Source organism: Carlito syrichta, unplaced genomic scaffold (assembly GCF_000164805.1).
Source record: "Carlito syrichta isolate Samal-C Ts95f unplaced genomic scaffold, Tarsius_syrichta-2.0.1 Scaffold147036, whole genome shotgun sequence".
Lineage (NCBI taxonomy): Eukaryota > Metazoa > Chordata > Mammalia > Primates > Tarsiidae > Carlito > Carlito syrichta.
The window spans coordinates 42,907-54,940 of record NW_007091132.1 but is presented as its reverse complement, the minus strand read 5'-3'; the positions used below and the strand labels follow the sequence as shown (position 1 = coordinate 54,940).

At 41.2% G+C, this 12,034-nt stretch overlaps 1 pseudogene; it reads right to left on the bottom strand.

Annotated features, from left to right (window-relative positions):
• Nucleotides 1–846: 846 nt before the first annotated feature.
• LOC103251828 lies at nt 847–1,563 on the bottom strand (annotated as a pseudogene).
• Nucleotides 1,564–12,034: the final 10,471 nt, after the last annotated feature.

The following is a 12,034-nucleotide window of genomic DNA, read 5'->3' as shown; positions in this document are numbered from 1 at the left end:
TGGAAGGCTGAGGGTAAGGATCACCTGAGCCCAGCAGGTGGAGGCTACAGTGGCTGGAAGTGGCCACTGCACTCCAGTCTGGGCGACAGAATGAGACTCCAACTCAAAAAAACAAAACAAAAACCAAGAGACTTTGCTGAAACCACAAAGATCCCCCAATGGCTAGTTCCTAGCTGACTGAGAGAAGCCACAGCTTTACCAACCAGCTGTCATTGGGACCTTCCTCTCCTTCCCCAAGACAACAGGGAGGCCACCAGGCCTGACCAAGAGAAGGAAGGAGGTAACTGGGTTTGGGCCCCCACTGCTCCCGGTTGGGAGGTGGAAGTCAACTCAGAAGTGGTTTTTTCCCACCTCCCTACTTTGCCGGCTGGCTGCTGCCGCCCCTCTGCTCCCAACCAAAGCTTCTGCAATTCTCACCAGGGATGTCCAACTTAAAGAAAGCTCGCTTGCCCTCAAGACATTCCTACTGATCTCACAATTCCTAGGCTCCCTCTCACCTAGCCAGAACCCACTGCTTTGCTGTTCTCTCGCTCATCTACCTTCACAGAAAAAACAAAACAAAACAAAACACACAAGCCCACCAAACCCCGTAAGCACATTCAGAGCAAAACAGAATAGAAGTACATTCTCATCATTACAGAGATGCAATCTGTTGCTGTCCTTGCACAATTGGTTAAGGAAAAATGAATTGTTCTGTTATTTCTCAGGAATCCAAATCCTGTCTCTTGAAAAAGTCAGAATAGAAGGGGGCAAAGGGTTGCAGGTGAGGATCGAGAGAAAACAGGAGAAAAATATTTACAGTAAACAGGAGACAGGATGGAGGGTCCACAAGTAAAGGCTTCATTGTCACTTCTTGCCGGCCCTCTTGACACTGGACTACACTGGTTTGCCCTTCTTGGGCTTGGACGCCGTAGTGGCTTGGTTTTTTTTGGTCTTCTTAGACGTGGCAGCTGGCCCCTTCCTGGCCTATTTGATGGGTGATTTTGAGTTTCTTGCTTGGAGCTTTGGAGGCAGCCTGCTTGAGCTTGGGTGCCTTCTTAGGCGTGGCCATCTTCTTGCCTTCCTTCTTGGTGTTCTTGAAGGACACAGACTCCTTGGGCTCGTCGTTCTTGGCCAGCCGGAAGGACCCCAAGGCACCCACCTCTTTGGTCTGCTTGAGGACACCGGAGGTGACCAGGTGCTTGATGGACAGCTTGATCTGCGAGTCAGCATTCTCACCCACCTTGTAGCAGCTCTTGATCTACTTCTGGATGGACTGGCACGAGGAGTCAGCCGCAGTTCTTCTCGGCTTGGATGGCAGCCACGATCATGTCTGAATACTTGGGATGGTCTGCGGACTTCTTGGAGGCCCTGGTTCGCTTGGGCTTGGCCGCAGGGGTGGACGTGGAATTCTTGGTCATGGTGGCCTGCCTGGTCCCGCTGTGGAAGGCGCCTTGCAAAGGGCCAGCCTTCATCGGAGGCTAAGCCAAGCTTGCCTCCGGATCTGCTCTTGGACCCCTGACTATCGGGCCAGTCCGGAGTCCGACTACGGGGGATGCAGGTGAGGAGTCACCGCCTTTCTTCCCTGGCAGGTCACGCGGAAGGGCTCGCTGGGTTGGTTCTACGTGGCCCAACCCTGTCCATCTGTCGCTGGGACCCAGCGCTGGGCTTTGCCTCTGCTTCTACTTCCACCTCCTCTGCCTCCCTTTTCCCAGTTCTGAGTCTCTGTTATGTTCATAAGTGTATAGATGGACATATATAATACCTTGTTGCTGCTTCATGTGAAATAACAGTAGCTGATATTAATAACAAAGATACATGCTAAAACAAACAATGTTTATGTATTTTTACCTACTCACTGGATGAGTAGCAGTTCATTATCTGTTGAGTTTTAAAATGTAATTCCCAAGTTCTGATTGTGTCTTCCTCCCAAAAAGGAAGTGAATACTCAGTGTCTGATATCTCCAACAGTGGAAATTATAACCTGCCAGGACCCTGTCATCTTGCCCAAAGTACATATTATTCAGTAAACAGGCCCTCCCTCTTCTGAGATCACTGCAGATGGCAGTTTTCCAACGGGAAGAAAAGGGCCAGCTAAAAATAGACAGTTTTAGGAAAATGCTATGGTTAATCAGATAAATACTATCTGAAACCCACAGATATAAAAACATTCTAAAAGACAGAAGCACAGTCACTCATAAGAGAAAGACTCATGATCTCATTTATGTTATACTTACTTAATAGTAGAACTTCGAAGTCATCTGTATTGGGTATTGAGTTACACATGGAATTAGATTCTTATGTTTTGCACTTGATGACTTTAGATGCAACTGACTCAAGAGTATAAGAAATTATTATATGTAATTAGTTTTTCCTAATGATCTGGGTTAAAATCATTAACTTTTAGACATTTATCCTAGATGGAAAAATAAAGATGTCCACTTCTTCCAAAAAATTTTGAAGTTTTATTTGTAATTGTTTACATTTCCCTTATACTACTAATGGAGATTGTCTTGGCAATTTAGAAGTGCAAAATAAGTAGCCATCACTAAGACTTGTCTACCATCTGTAAGAGTTAGTGTAAATCTTGGTATCTTTCAGTTCACTAATTTATTCTGTCCTATTTCTCCTGCTCAAATATTTTGAAAGATATAAATATAATTTGAAAGCATAATTGGAAAAACAAAGCATAATTTATAAGCACTTCAAGTTTAAAAATTATATTTCACATCAAATTAAGTATATACATACAGTAAGAACAACATATTTTCATTAAAAACATACACATTACCAAGAAAAAAGTGCATTTTAGCATTCCATTTGTAGCAATAGAGCACATTAGATATCCTAAAAAATTTCTCATTAAACTCACCTAAAAATGATACATATCAAAAATAACACCTTTAGCATTGGCCTTTTGCTTCTAGGTAGGATGGAGTTGCTTATATTAGATCAGTTATTCTTCCAGAAACAACTAGAAAAGCTAGATAAAATATAAACATTGTTTACATACAGACATCACATAGTTGCTGAAGCAACAAGGAAAAGAGGTAATAAAACATCAGAGGCAAGAACCCTAAAGTAGTGATCTGCAGCCACTTCTCCCAAAGGGAATTGGTTAACCCCGGGTAGGAGGAATGGGTGGAAAATCCAGGCTTTGCCTGAGTAGAGCGCTACTTCTGATGGGCAGAGAACAAACAGACCTTTTGCAGTTTTATGCAGCTGGAGTGACACAATTAAAAGTCCTCAAACATAGACTGTTTTCTATTCAAGACAGATGCAAAGGATGGAAGGATAAAAAGCTAAGCTGAAAACTAGAGTGAGACTTTTGGCAGCCTCATAGTAATGATGAGACAAAGATTAGAGTTCATGACTTACCAGAGACAGGAACCACAGTGTACACATCTGACCCTCAATTGAAAGCCCAAGCGTACTTTGTTGTAAGAAGAAGGATGAACCAAAACTGGAATGAGTTAGGCTAAAACTGCAACCAAGATTAGCATCTACTAAGTCCCTTCTTAAGCAAAAGTGATCAGGCTCCACTCCAGCTGTTTAGCAAGGGAAAGGATGAACTTTCTCTGGAGGAAGATAAGATCACCTAGACCCTCTTCAATACTGTATAGACAATGTCCAGCATTCTGTTAAAAATTACAAGACCTGTTAGGTAAAAGGACTATATTGAGTTTGTTGAGTCCCTGAGGAAATAAAACATATATCAGAAACAGACCCATAGTAAAGAAAAGCTCTAAAGTAACTAATATGCACTCAAGAAAAAGAGAGGAAAAGATGGATAAAGACAAAACAATAGAGAGTATTAGCAAATAATTGAAATCTAAAAAAAAAATGAAATTCTAAAAGGGTAAGTACAATCTCTGAAATTGGATGAGTAGATTGGCTTAAGATTAGACAATATATAGTACAAAAAAATAATTGGGCCGGGCTCAGTGGCTCAGCCTGTAATCCCACGCTTTGGGAGGCCAAGGTGAGTGAACTGCCTGAGCCCGCGGGTTCAAGACCTGCCTGGGCAACTTGGCGAGACCTCATCTCTACAATCAATTTTTAAAAATTAGCTGCGCTTGGTAGCGCGTGCCTGTAGTTCCAGCTACTTGGAAAGCTGAGGTGGAAGGATTGCTGGAACCCAGCAGGTCAAGGCTGCGGTGGCTGAGAGTGGCCACTGCACTCCAGTCTGGGTGACTGAGTGAGACACCAACTCAAAAAAAAAAAAAAAAAAAGAATTGGTGAACTGACAAACAAGTCAATAGGACATATACAGGAGCTGAAGCACAAAGGAAAAGAAGAATGGAAAAAAAGAACACAAAAATATGTGGGATATATTGGAAGAAGCTAATGAATGAGTAATTTAAGTTCTATGAGAATGAGGAAGAAGGAATATTTGAAGATGTAATAGAAGAAAAATTTCCAAAACTCATATGTAGTATCATCTCATAGATTTAAGATCAGTAAACCCCAAACCACATGTAGGCATATGAAGGGAAAGCTGTTGAAACCCAAAGACTAAAAGATGATCCTAAAAGTAGCCAAAGGCAGGGTAGGGTTGTGGACATGGGAGAGATCCATTACCTTAAAAGATATAATAATAAGATATTTGGCTAACTTTTCAGTAGAAATTGTGGGGCTAGAAGACACTAGGATATCTTTTTAAATGCCGAAATAAAACTGTCAACCCAGAATTCTATAGCCTGTGATACTAATCTTCTAAAATGAAGATGAACTAAACATGTTTTCAGAAAATCAAAACTACAGTGTTAACTTAGTAATTCTAACTCTAATATGGCAGGCTGAATAATGACCCTCCAAAAATGTCCGTGCCCTAAGTAAGTTTACTAATCAGTTGACCTTCAAATACAAAGAGTATCCTGTGTTATCTGGGAGGACCCAATGTAATCACATAGGCCCTTCTAAGTAGAGTCTTCTTCCAGCTGAAGGTAGAAGAGATGTGGCAAGAGGGGAAGTTGAAAAGATTTCAAGGGTGAGAAGGATTTGATGCACCCTTGTTGACTCTAAGATATGAAGCCCATGTCAAGAACCAGAGAGGTTTCTAGGAGCATTAGGATAATCTCCAGCTGACAGGCATCAAAGAAATAAAACCTTCATCCTACAACTGAGGATTGGGGTGGCTAAGATGCGCACAGGAGAATTTCAACTCTGAGACAGAGCTCGGAGTGGGAGGAGAAAAGGAAAGGCCCAGACGGGGAGCAAGAGGCTGTCGCTGAATGTTTGAAGGCAAACCTTCAAGAAATAAAAAAGTATACAGTAGAATCTAAACTTGCAGGAGATTATATATTTGTCAAAAAACAGACTACAGAAATCAAGATAGTGTGGTGCCGGCATAGAGACAGACACACAAATCAATGGAAAAGTATTGAGAGCCCAGAAATAAGTGCTTACACATAAGGTCAACTGATTTTCAATAAAGGTGCCAACAAAATGCAATGAGACAAAGGTTTTTCAACAAATAGTGCTGGAAAAATTGGATATTCACAAGCAAAAATAACTCACATCATATACAAAAACAAACTCAAAATTTATCATAGACCTAAAGATATGTGCTAAAACCAAACATCTTAGAAGAAGAAATAGAAGTAAATCTTCATGATCTTCCATTAGGCAATGATTTCATAGATAAAATATATGCAACAAGATAAAAAAAATTCAGCTAGACTTAATTAAAAAGAAAAACTTTCGAAGGTCAAAAACATCATCAAGAAAGTGAAAATACAACTCACAGACTGGGAGAAAATATTTTCAAATCATATATGTGATTTTTTAAAAGCTTGTATCCAGAATATATAAAGAACTCTCAAAATGTAACGTTAAAAGATAAGTAGCTCAATAAGAAAATTGGCATAAGAATAGACATTTCACCAAAGAGAAGACACAGATGTCAAATAAGCACATGAAAATATGTTCAGCATCATAGGCATCAGGAAAATGCACATTAAAATCATAATTAGCCATCATTATACCCCATCAGAATGACTAAAATAAAAGAAAAAACATCAAATGCTGGCAAGGATGCAGAGAAACTGGATCACTCACATATTGCTAATGGAAATTGAAAATGGTACAGCCACTTTCGGAAACAGCTTGACAGTTTCTTCTTCTTTTTTTTTTTTTTTTTGAGTTGGAGTCTCACTCTGTCGCCTGAACTGCAGTGCAGTGGCCGCTCCCGGCCACCGCAGCCTCGACCTGCTGGGCTCTGGCGATCCTCCCGCCTCAGCCTTCCAAGTAGCCGGAATTGCAGGCACGCACTACCACGCCCGGCTAATTTTTTGATTTAGTGTAGAGATGAGGTCTCGCCAAGTTGCCCGGGCGGGTCTCAAACCCATGGGCTCAGGCAATCCACTCACCTCGGCCTCCCAAAGCGCGGGATTACAGGCTGAGCCACTGAGCCCGGCCGACAGTTTCTTCTAAAACTAAACATGCAATTACCATACAATCTAACAATTGCACTCTTGGGAATTTATCAGAAAAATAAAAACTCAGTTCCACAGGAGCTTTTTTTATAATAGTCAAAACCTGGAAACAGCTCAGATGTCCTTAGATAACCTTCAGTGTGAGCAAATGGTTAAACAAACTATAGCACATTCTACCATGAAATACTACTCAGCAGTTAAAAAGGTATGAACTATTGATACATGTAACATCTTGGATGAATTTTCAAAAATTATTCTAAGGGAAAAAGGCCAATCTCCAAAGATGATATACTCTACAATTCCATTTATATGCCATTCTTTTTTTTTTTTTTTTTTTTTTTGAGTTGGAGTCTCACTCAGTCGCCCAGACTGGAGTGCAGTGGCCGCTCCCGGCCACCGCAGCCTCGCCTGCTGGGCTCCGGCGATCCTCTCGCCTCAGCCTTCCGAGTTGCCGGAATTACTGGTGCGCACTACCACGCCCGGCTGATTTTTGATTTATTGTAGAGATGAGGTCTCGCTGCCCAGGCGGGTCTCGAACCCGCGGGCTCAGGCAATCCACTCACCTCAGCCTCCCAAAGGCGCGGGATGACAGGCTGAGCCGCCGAGCCCGGCTATATGCCATTCTTGAAATGGCAAAATGATAGAATTGGAAAGCAGCTTTGTGGTTGCCAGAAGTTAAGAACAGTAGGGACAGGAGTGGATGGGGTAGGTTTGAGGGAAGGTGGACATGTAGGTAGTTTGGTTATAAAAGAGCAACAGGAGGGAGCCTTGTGGGGCTGACACTGTTCTAAATCTTGTGGGGGTACACAAGCCCACACAGGTGATAAAAATGCATAGAACTAAATACACACGTGTGCGCACACACATGTGAGTACAAGTAAAACAGAAGGGCTACAAATAAGATTTTGGTAGATTGAACTGCTGTCCATATCTTGGCTGTGATAGGATACAATATGTCATCGCTAGGAAAAAAAAAAAAACAAACCAGGCAAGGGATCTGTCTGAATTATTTCTTAGACCTGTGTGTGAATTGACAATTTCTCAGTAAAATTTTTAATTTCAAAAAGGCAAAGGATTTAAAAAGACATCTCCCCAAGATATACAAATGGCTAATAAGCACCTGAAAAGATGCTTGACATCATTAATCACTAAGAAAATACATACTGACAAAATGACAAAACCACGAGATACTGCTTCTTACCTACTAAGAAGGTTATAATTTTTTTAAAAGGTAGACGGTAACAACTGTTGGTGAGAATGTGGAGAAACTGAAACCCTCCTATATTGCTAGTGGAAAAGTAAAATGGTATGGCCACTCTGGGAAGCAGTTTAGTATTTCCTCAAAAAATGAAATGCAAACTTAACACAAGATCCAGTAACCTCACTTCTAGCTATCTACCCAGAAGAAATAAAAACATACATCTACACAAAGACTTGCAAAAAATGTTCCTAGCAGCATGACAGTTTACAGTAGCCAAGAAGTGGAAACAATCTAAATGTGCATGAACTGATGAATAGAAAATAAAATGTTGTTAATGCATACAATAGAATACTGTTTGGCAATAAAAAGGAATGAAATACCAATATACGTTTAAAAGTGGAAGAACTTGATGCTCAGTGAAGCAAGTCAGACACAAAGACCACATATTGTATAATCCTGTGTATATGAAATGTCCAGATAAGGCAAACTTATAGACAGAATAAATTAGTGGCTGCCTAAGGTTGGGGGTGGAAACGACAAATGACCACTAACGGACAAGAAGTTTTTTCTAGGGTCACAGAAATGTTCTAAAATTGGATGTGGTAGCAGTTGTACAACTCTGTAAATAAACTAAAATTCTTTTAATTGTATACTTTTAAAAGGTGAATGTTATACTATGAAAATTATAATTTCAATAAAACTGATAAAAACAAAATTAAGACAATATAGCATGCTCACAGAACATATTTTAACATTTGGTTAGTTTGAATTAAAACTGTTGAATATCTAGATATGTGGCATGTGGATCTCCATTTGGGTTGGGAACAACCTGTCTGCCATTGTTATCAGTGGGACCACAGATAGATTACTACGGCCCCACTAGTGACTCCTACTAAGTGGCATGAAATTGAGGAATCAAGCACTGAGAAGCAGATGACTGGCTTGAGAGCTATGTCGAGGAAAGTGGGGAAAATTCACAGGAGTTCTAATTATGCCGCTGCAGGCTACATTATGTGTTACCACTGTAAGATGCTTAGGGTTATCTTTGACTCAGGGGTTCTGATAGTCACTGCCCAGCTGAAAGTGCAGACTCCAAGCTGAGAACATATTACAATTAATTTACTTCTACATTGCCAATCACTGTATTGAATCCTCTCCCAGCCCAGGGCTATGGTTTGAATGGATTCCCTACAACATTCAGGTGTTGAAACTCAAGCCAATGTGATGGCGTTAAGAAGTGGGTCCTTTAAGAAGTGGAGTCATGAGGACTCTTTTCTCAATACTGGGATTAGATGCCTTGATAAAGAGACTTGACAGAGGGAATGCATCCCACTTTCCCTTTCTTCTGTCCCTTCTAGCATGTGAGGTTACAGCGTTCCTCCCCCTTGGAAGAGGCGGCCTTCGGGACGCCATCTTGGAGGCAGAGAAACCAGGCCCCCAGCAAACGATAAACATGCCAGTGCCTTGATCTTGGACTTCCCAGCTTCCAGAACTCCGAGAGATACATTTCTGTTCTTTATAAACCACCCAGTCTATGGTCTTTTTGTTATAGCCACGCAAAACGTACGAAAACACTCATATTCCACTTACCTTTGCACTGAAGATCGCGAATGACAGTGTCAGTCTAGCCACAGCTTGAATTGACGGTTTCTATCAGAATTCAATTTATCTGTTGATGAGCTGCTTTTCCCCTAAATCCTAGAACTCAACTCTAGAGATCTGTGGTTTGTTTTATAAATCATTGATCCCATTATGTCTATCCCAATCAATTCCATGGGTGAAATTAAAGAACATGTTAGAAGTAAAAACAAACTGACCTGGTCACAAATTTGGTATAATTCATCATCTTAAGGCCTCAAACTTTGGGATAAAAGCAATTATATATATTTTCCTAGTATATCTGCTAATATTACAATATGGTGCATGTTGGGGAAAGGATTACAGCTAAACAAAAGCAATTCCATGCCTCCAAATATGATCAGACCAGTTCAAGCATTGTATTTCCAGAAGGGGAAAATGCCTCTATGTTTTATCATGCATTAATTAAGAACTAAGTACTCTTTCATAAATCTCTGCTTGGTGGCTCCAGGATCCAAGTGATTACCACCTGGATTTCATGAGTCAGACTCTAAATATTAAAACATCCCCGCAGGCCACATGTGTTGCTCAGATCTGCCCTTTTGTGATATCCTTGCTAGAGACTGTTTGGGAGACTCAGATTCCCCGGCCAGCCTTCCTCTTTAAAGGATCACCCTGAGCAGAGACAAGAAGCTGCCTCTGCCCTAAGAGGAATGTGTTAGTCCATTTTGCATTTCTATAAGGATATATGTGGTGCTGGGTAATTTATAAACAAAAAAGATTCATTTGGCTCACAGTTCTGCAGACCGTACAAGAAGCATGGCCTGGGCACCTGCTTCAAGTAATGGCTTCAGGAAGCTTACAATCACGACAGAAAGTAAAGGGGACAAGCATGTCACGTGGCGAGGGAGGGAGCAAGAGAGAGAAGGGAGGTGCCAGACTCTCTAACCACCAGCTCCCATGTGAGCTAGCAGAGCAAGAACTCACTGGTCACCACAAGGCCTGCACCGAGCCATTCATGAGAGAGCCAACCCCATGACCCAAGCACCTCCCACCCGGACTCACCTCCAACGGGGGATCACATTTCAGCATGAGATTTGGAAGAGAGAACCATCCAAACCGCATGAAAGAAAGTCAGGGAAATCTGCAAATGCACGTGCGGTGGGAAGACTCTAGCAGAGGCTGGAGTCACTGAGGCTGTGGGCAAGCTTCCTGGATGTTTTTTCCCCATTTCCCCTCCAGACTCCTCCATCCTCCTGCTTCCTACGCTCCCTCAGGAGGTAGACTGCTGTGGTCTGCCCCAGAGAGGTTCTGTGGCCCTCTTACCAGCTGATGGGAGAAGCTGGCAAGAGCTGGGAGGCCAGAAAGGAGGGAATAGGGTGCGAAATCCCCAGCAATTCCTGGTCAGGCCCCAGGGTGGGCAGTAGTGGTATGCCAAGTCCAAGGCGCCTCTGCAGGGCCGTTTTCTACAACGGTTGGTCTTGCTGGCTGGTAGCCACTCCCTTTCTTTGGTCCTCCAGGTCTAGAAGAGAGTGGTAAAGAGTTTGCCACTGCAGCTGCCCCAAGAGGTTTCACTGCCCCTTGTTAGTTTCTCTTAACTTTGTCCCCTCCTTTGTAAATAGTCCCTTCGTGAAACTTCCTTCCATCACCCCGTTGGTGAGTGTCATCTGTTTTCTGTCAGGATCCAAGCAGTTATTAGAGTAACCATTGGTGACTGGAACTGGGATATATTGGTAAAGGGTTTAACATTTTATTTTACCTGGTTCTGTATTTTTTCTAATATTTAAAAATGAGCAAACGTTACTTTGGTGATTAAAAACAACACATACACATATACACACACTTAAAAAAGCAAAACAAACCTAAAAGTAAATAAATAACATTACACATAGGGTATTTCTTGTCACTATGGGAAGAAGTTCAGACTACAATGTAGTAGGTTTGTTCTATGTAATATAAAGATTTGACTGTAAGTGTGCATGCTATATTGTTATGAATCTGTTTTGAAGTCTCTAAAAATGGAATTTATCACAAAGTATCAACTCAAGAGCAAAAGGAAAAAGTTGAAAGAAACATTGGAAAACAAATCATTCAACATGGCATTGAAATAATATAATATTAGGCTACTTACTCTCAAAAAATCATTCCAAAAGATGCATTTGCTTGGGATTTAGTGAAGCACTGACACTCAGGTATAGATCAATGAGATATTCTCCACCAAACCATGTCTGTTTAAAATATATGTTTATTTTTGGCCAGGCTTGGTGGCTCATCCTGTAATCCCAGCACTTTGGGAGGCCAAGGCGAGTGGATTGCCTGAGCCTGTGGGTTCAAGACCCGCCCGGGCAACTGGCAAGATCTCATTTCTACAATAAATAAAAAAATTAGCCAGGCGTGGTAGCGCGCACCTGTAGTTCCAGCCACTTGGAAGGCTGAGAAGGATGGATCGCCGGAGCCCAGCAGGTCAAGGCTGTGGTGGCCGGGAGCGGCCACTGTACTCCAGCCTGGGTGACAGAGTGACACTCCAACTCAAAAAAAAAAAAAAAAAAAAAAAAAAAAATATATATATATATATATATATATATATATATTTTCAAAGGTATATAACAACATTTTCTTCAGCTAAGGTTCTTTCTCACTCATAATTTTAAAACACTTAATTGGGGTTTAATATAATATTTAATATGTGATTTTTACGTAGCTTAGCTTTTAAAAAATAAATCTTGTTAATGCATATTTGCAATAAAAATATTTGGCCTAATATATGAGAGTATTATCATTTATTTATTTATTTATTTATTTATTTATTTATTTATTTTGAGTTGGAGTCTCACTCTGT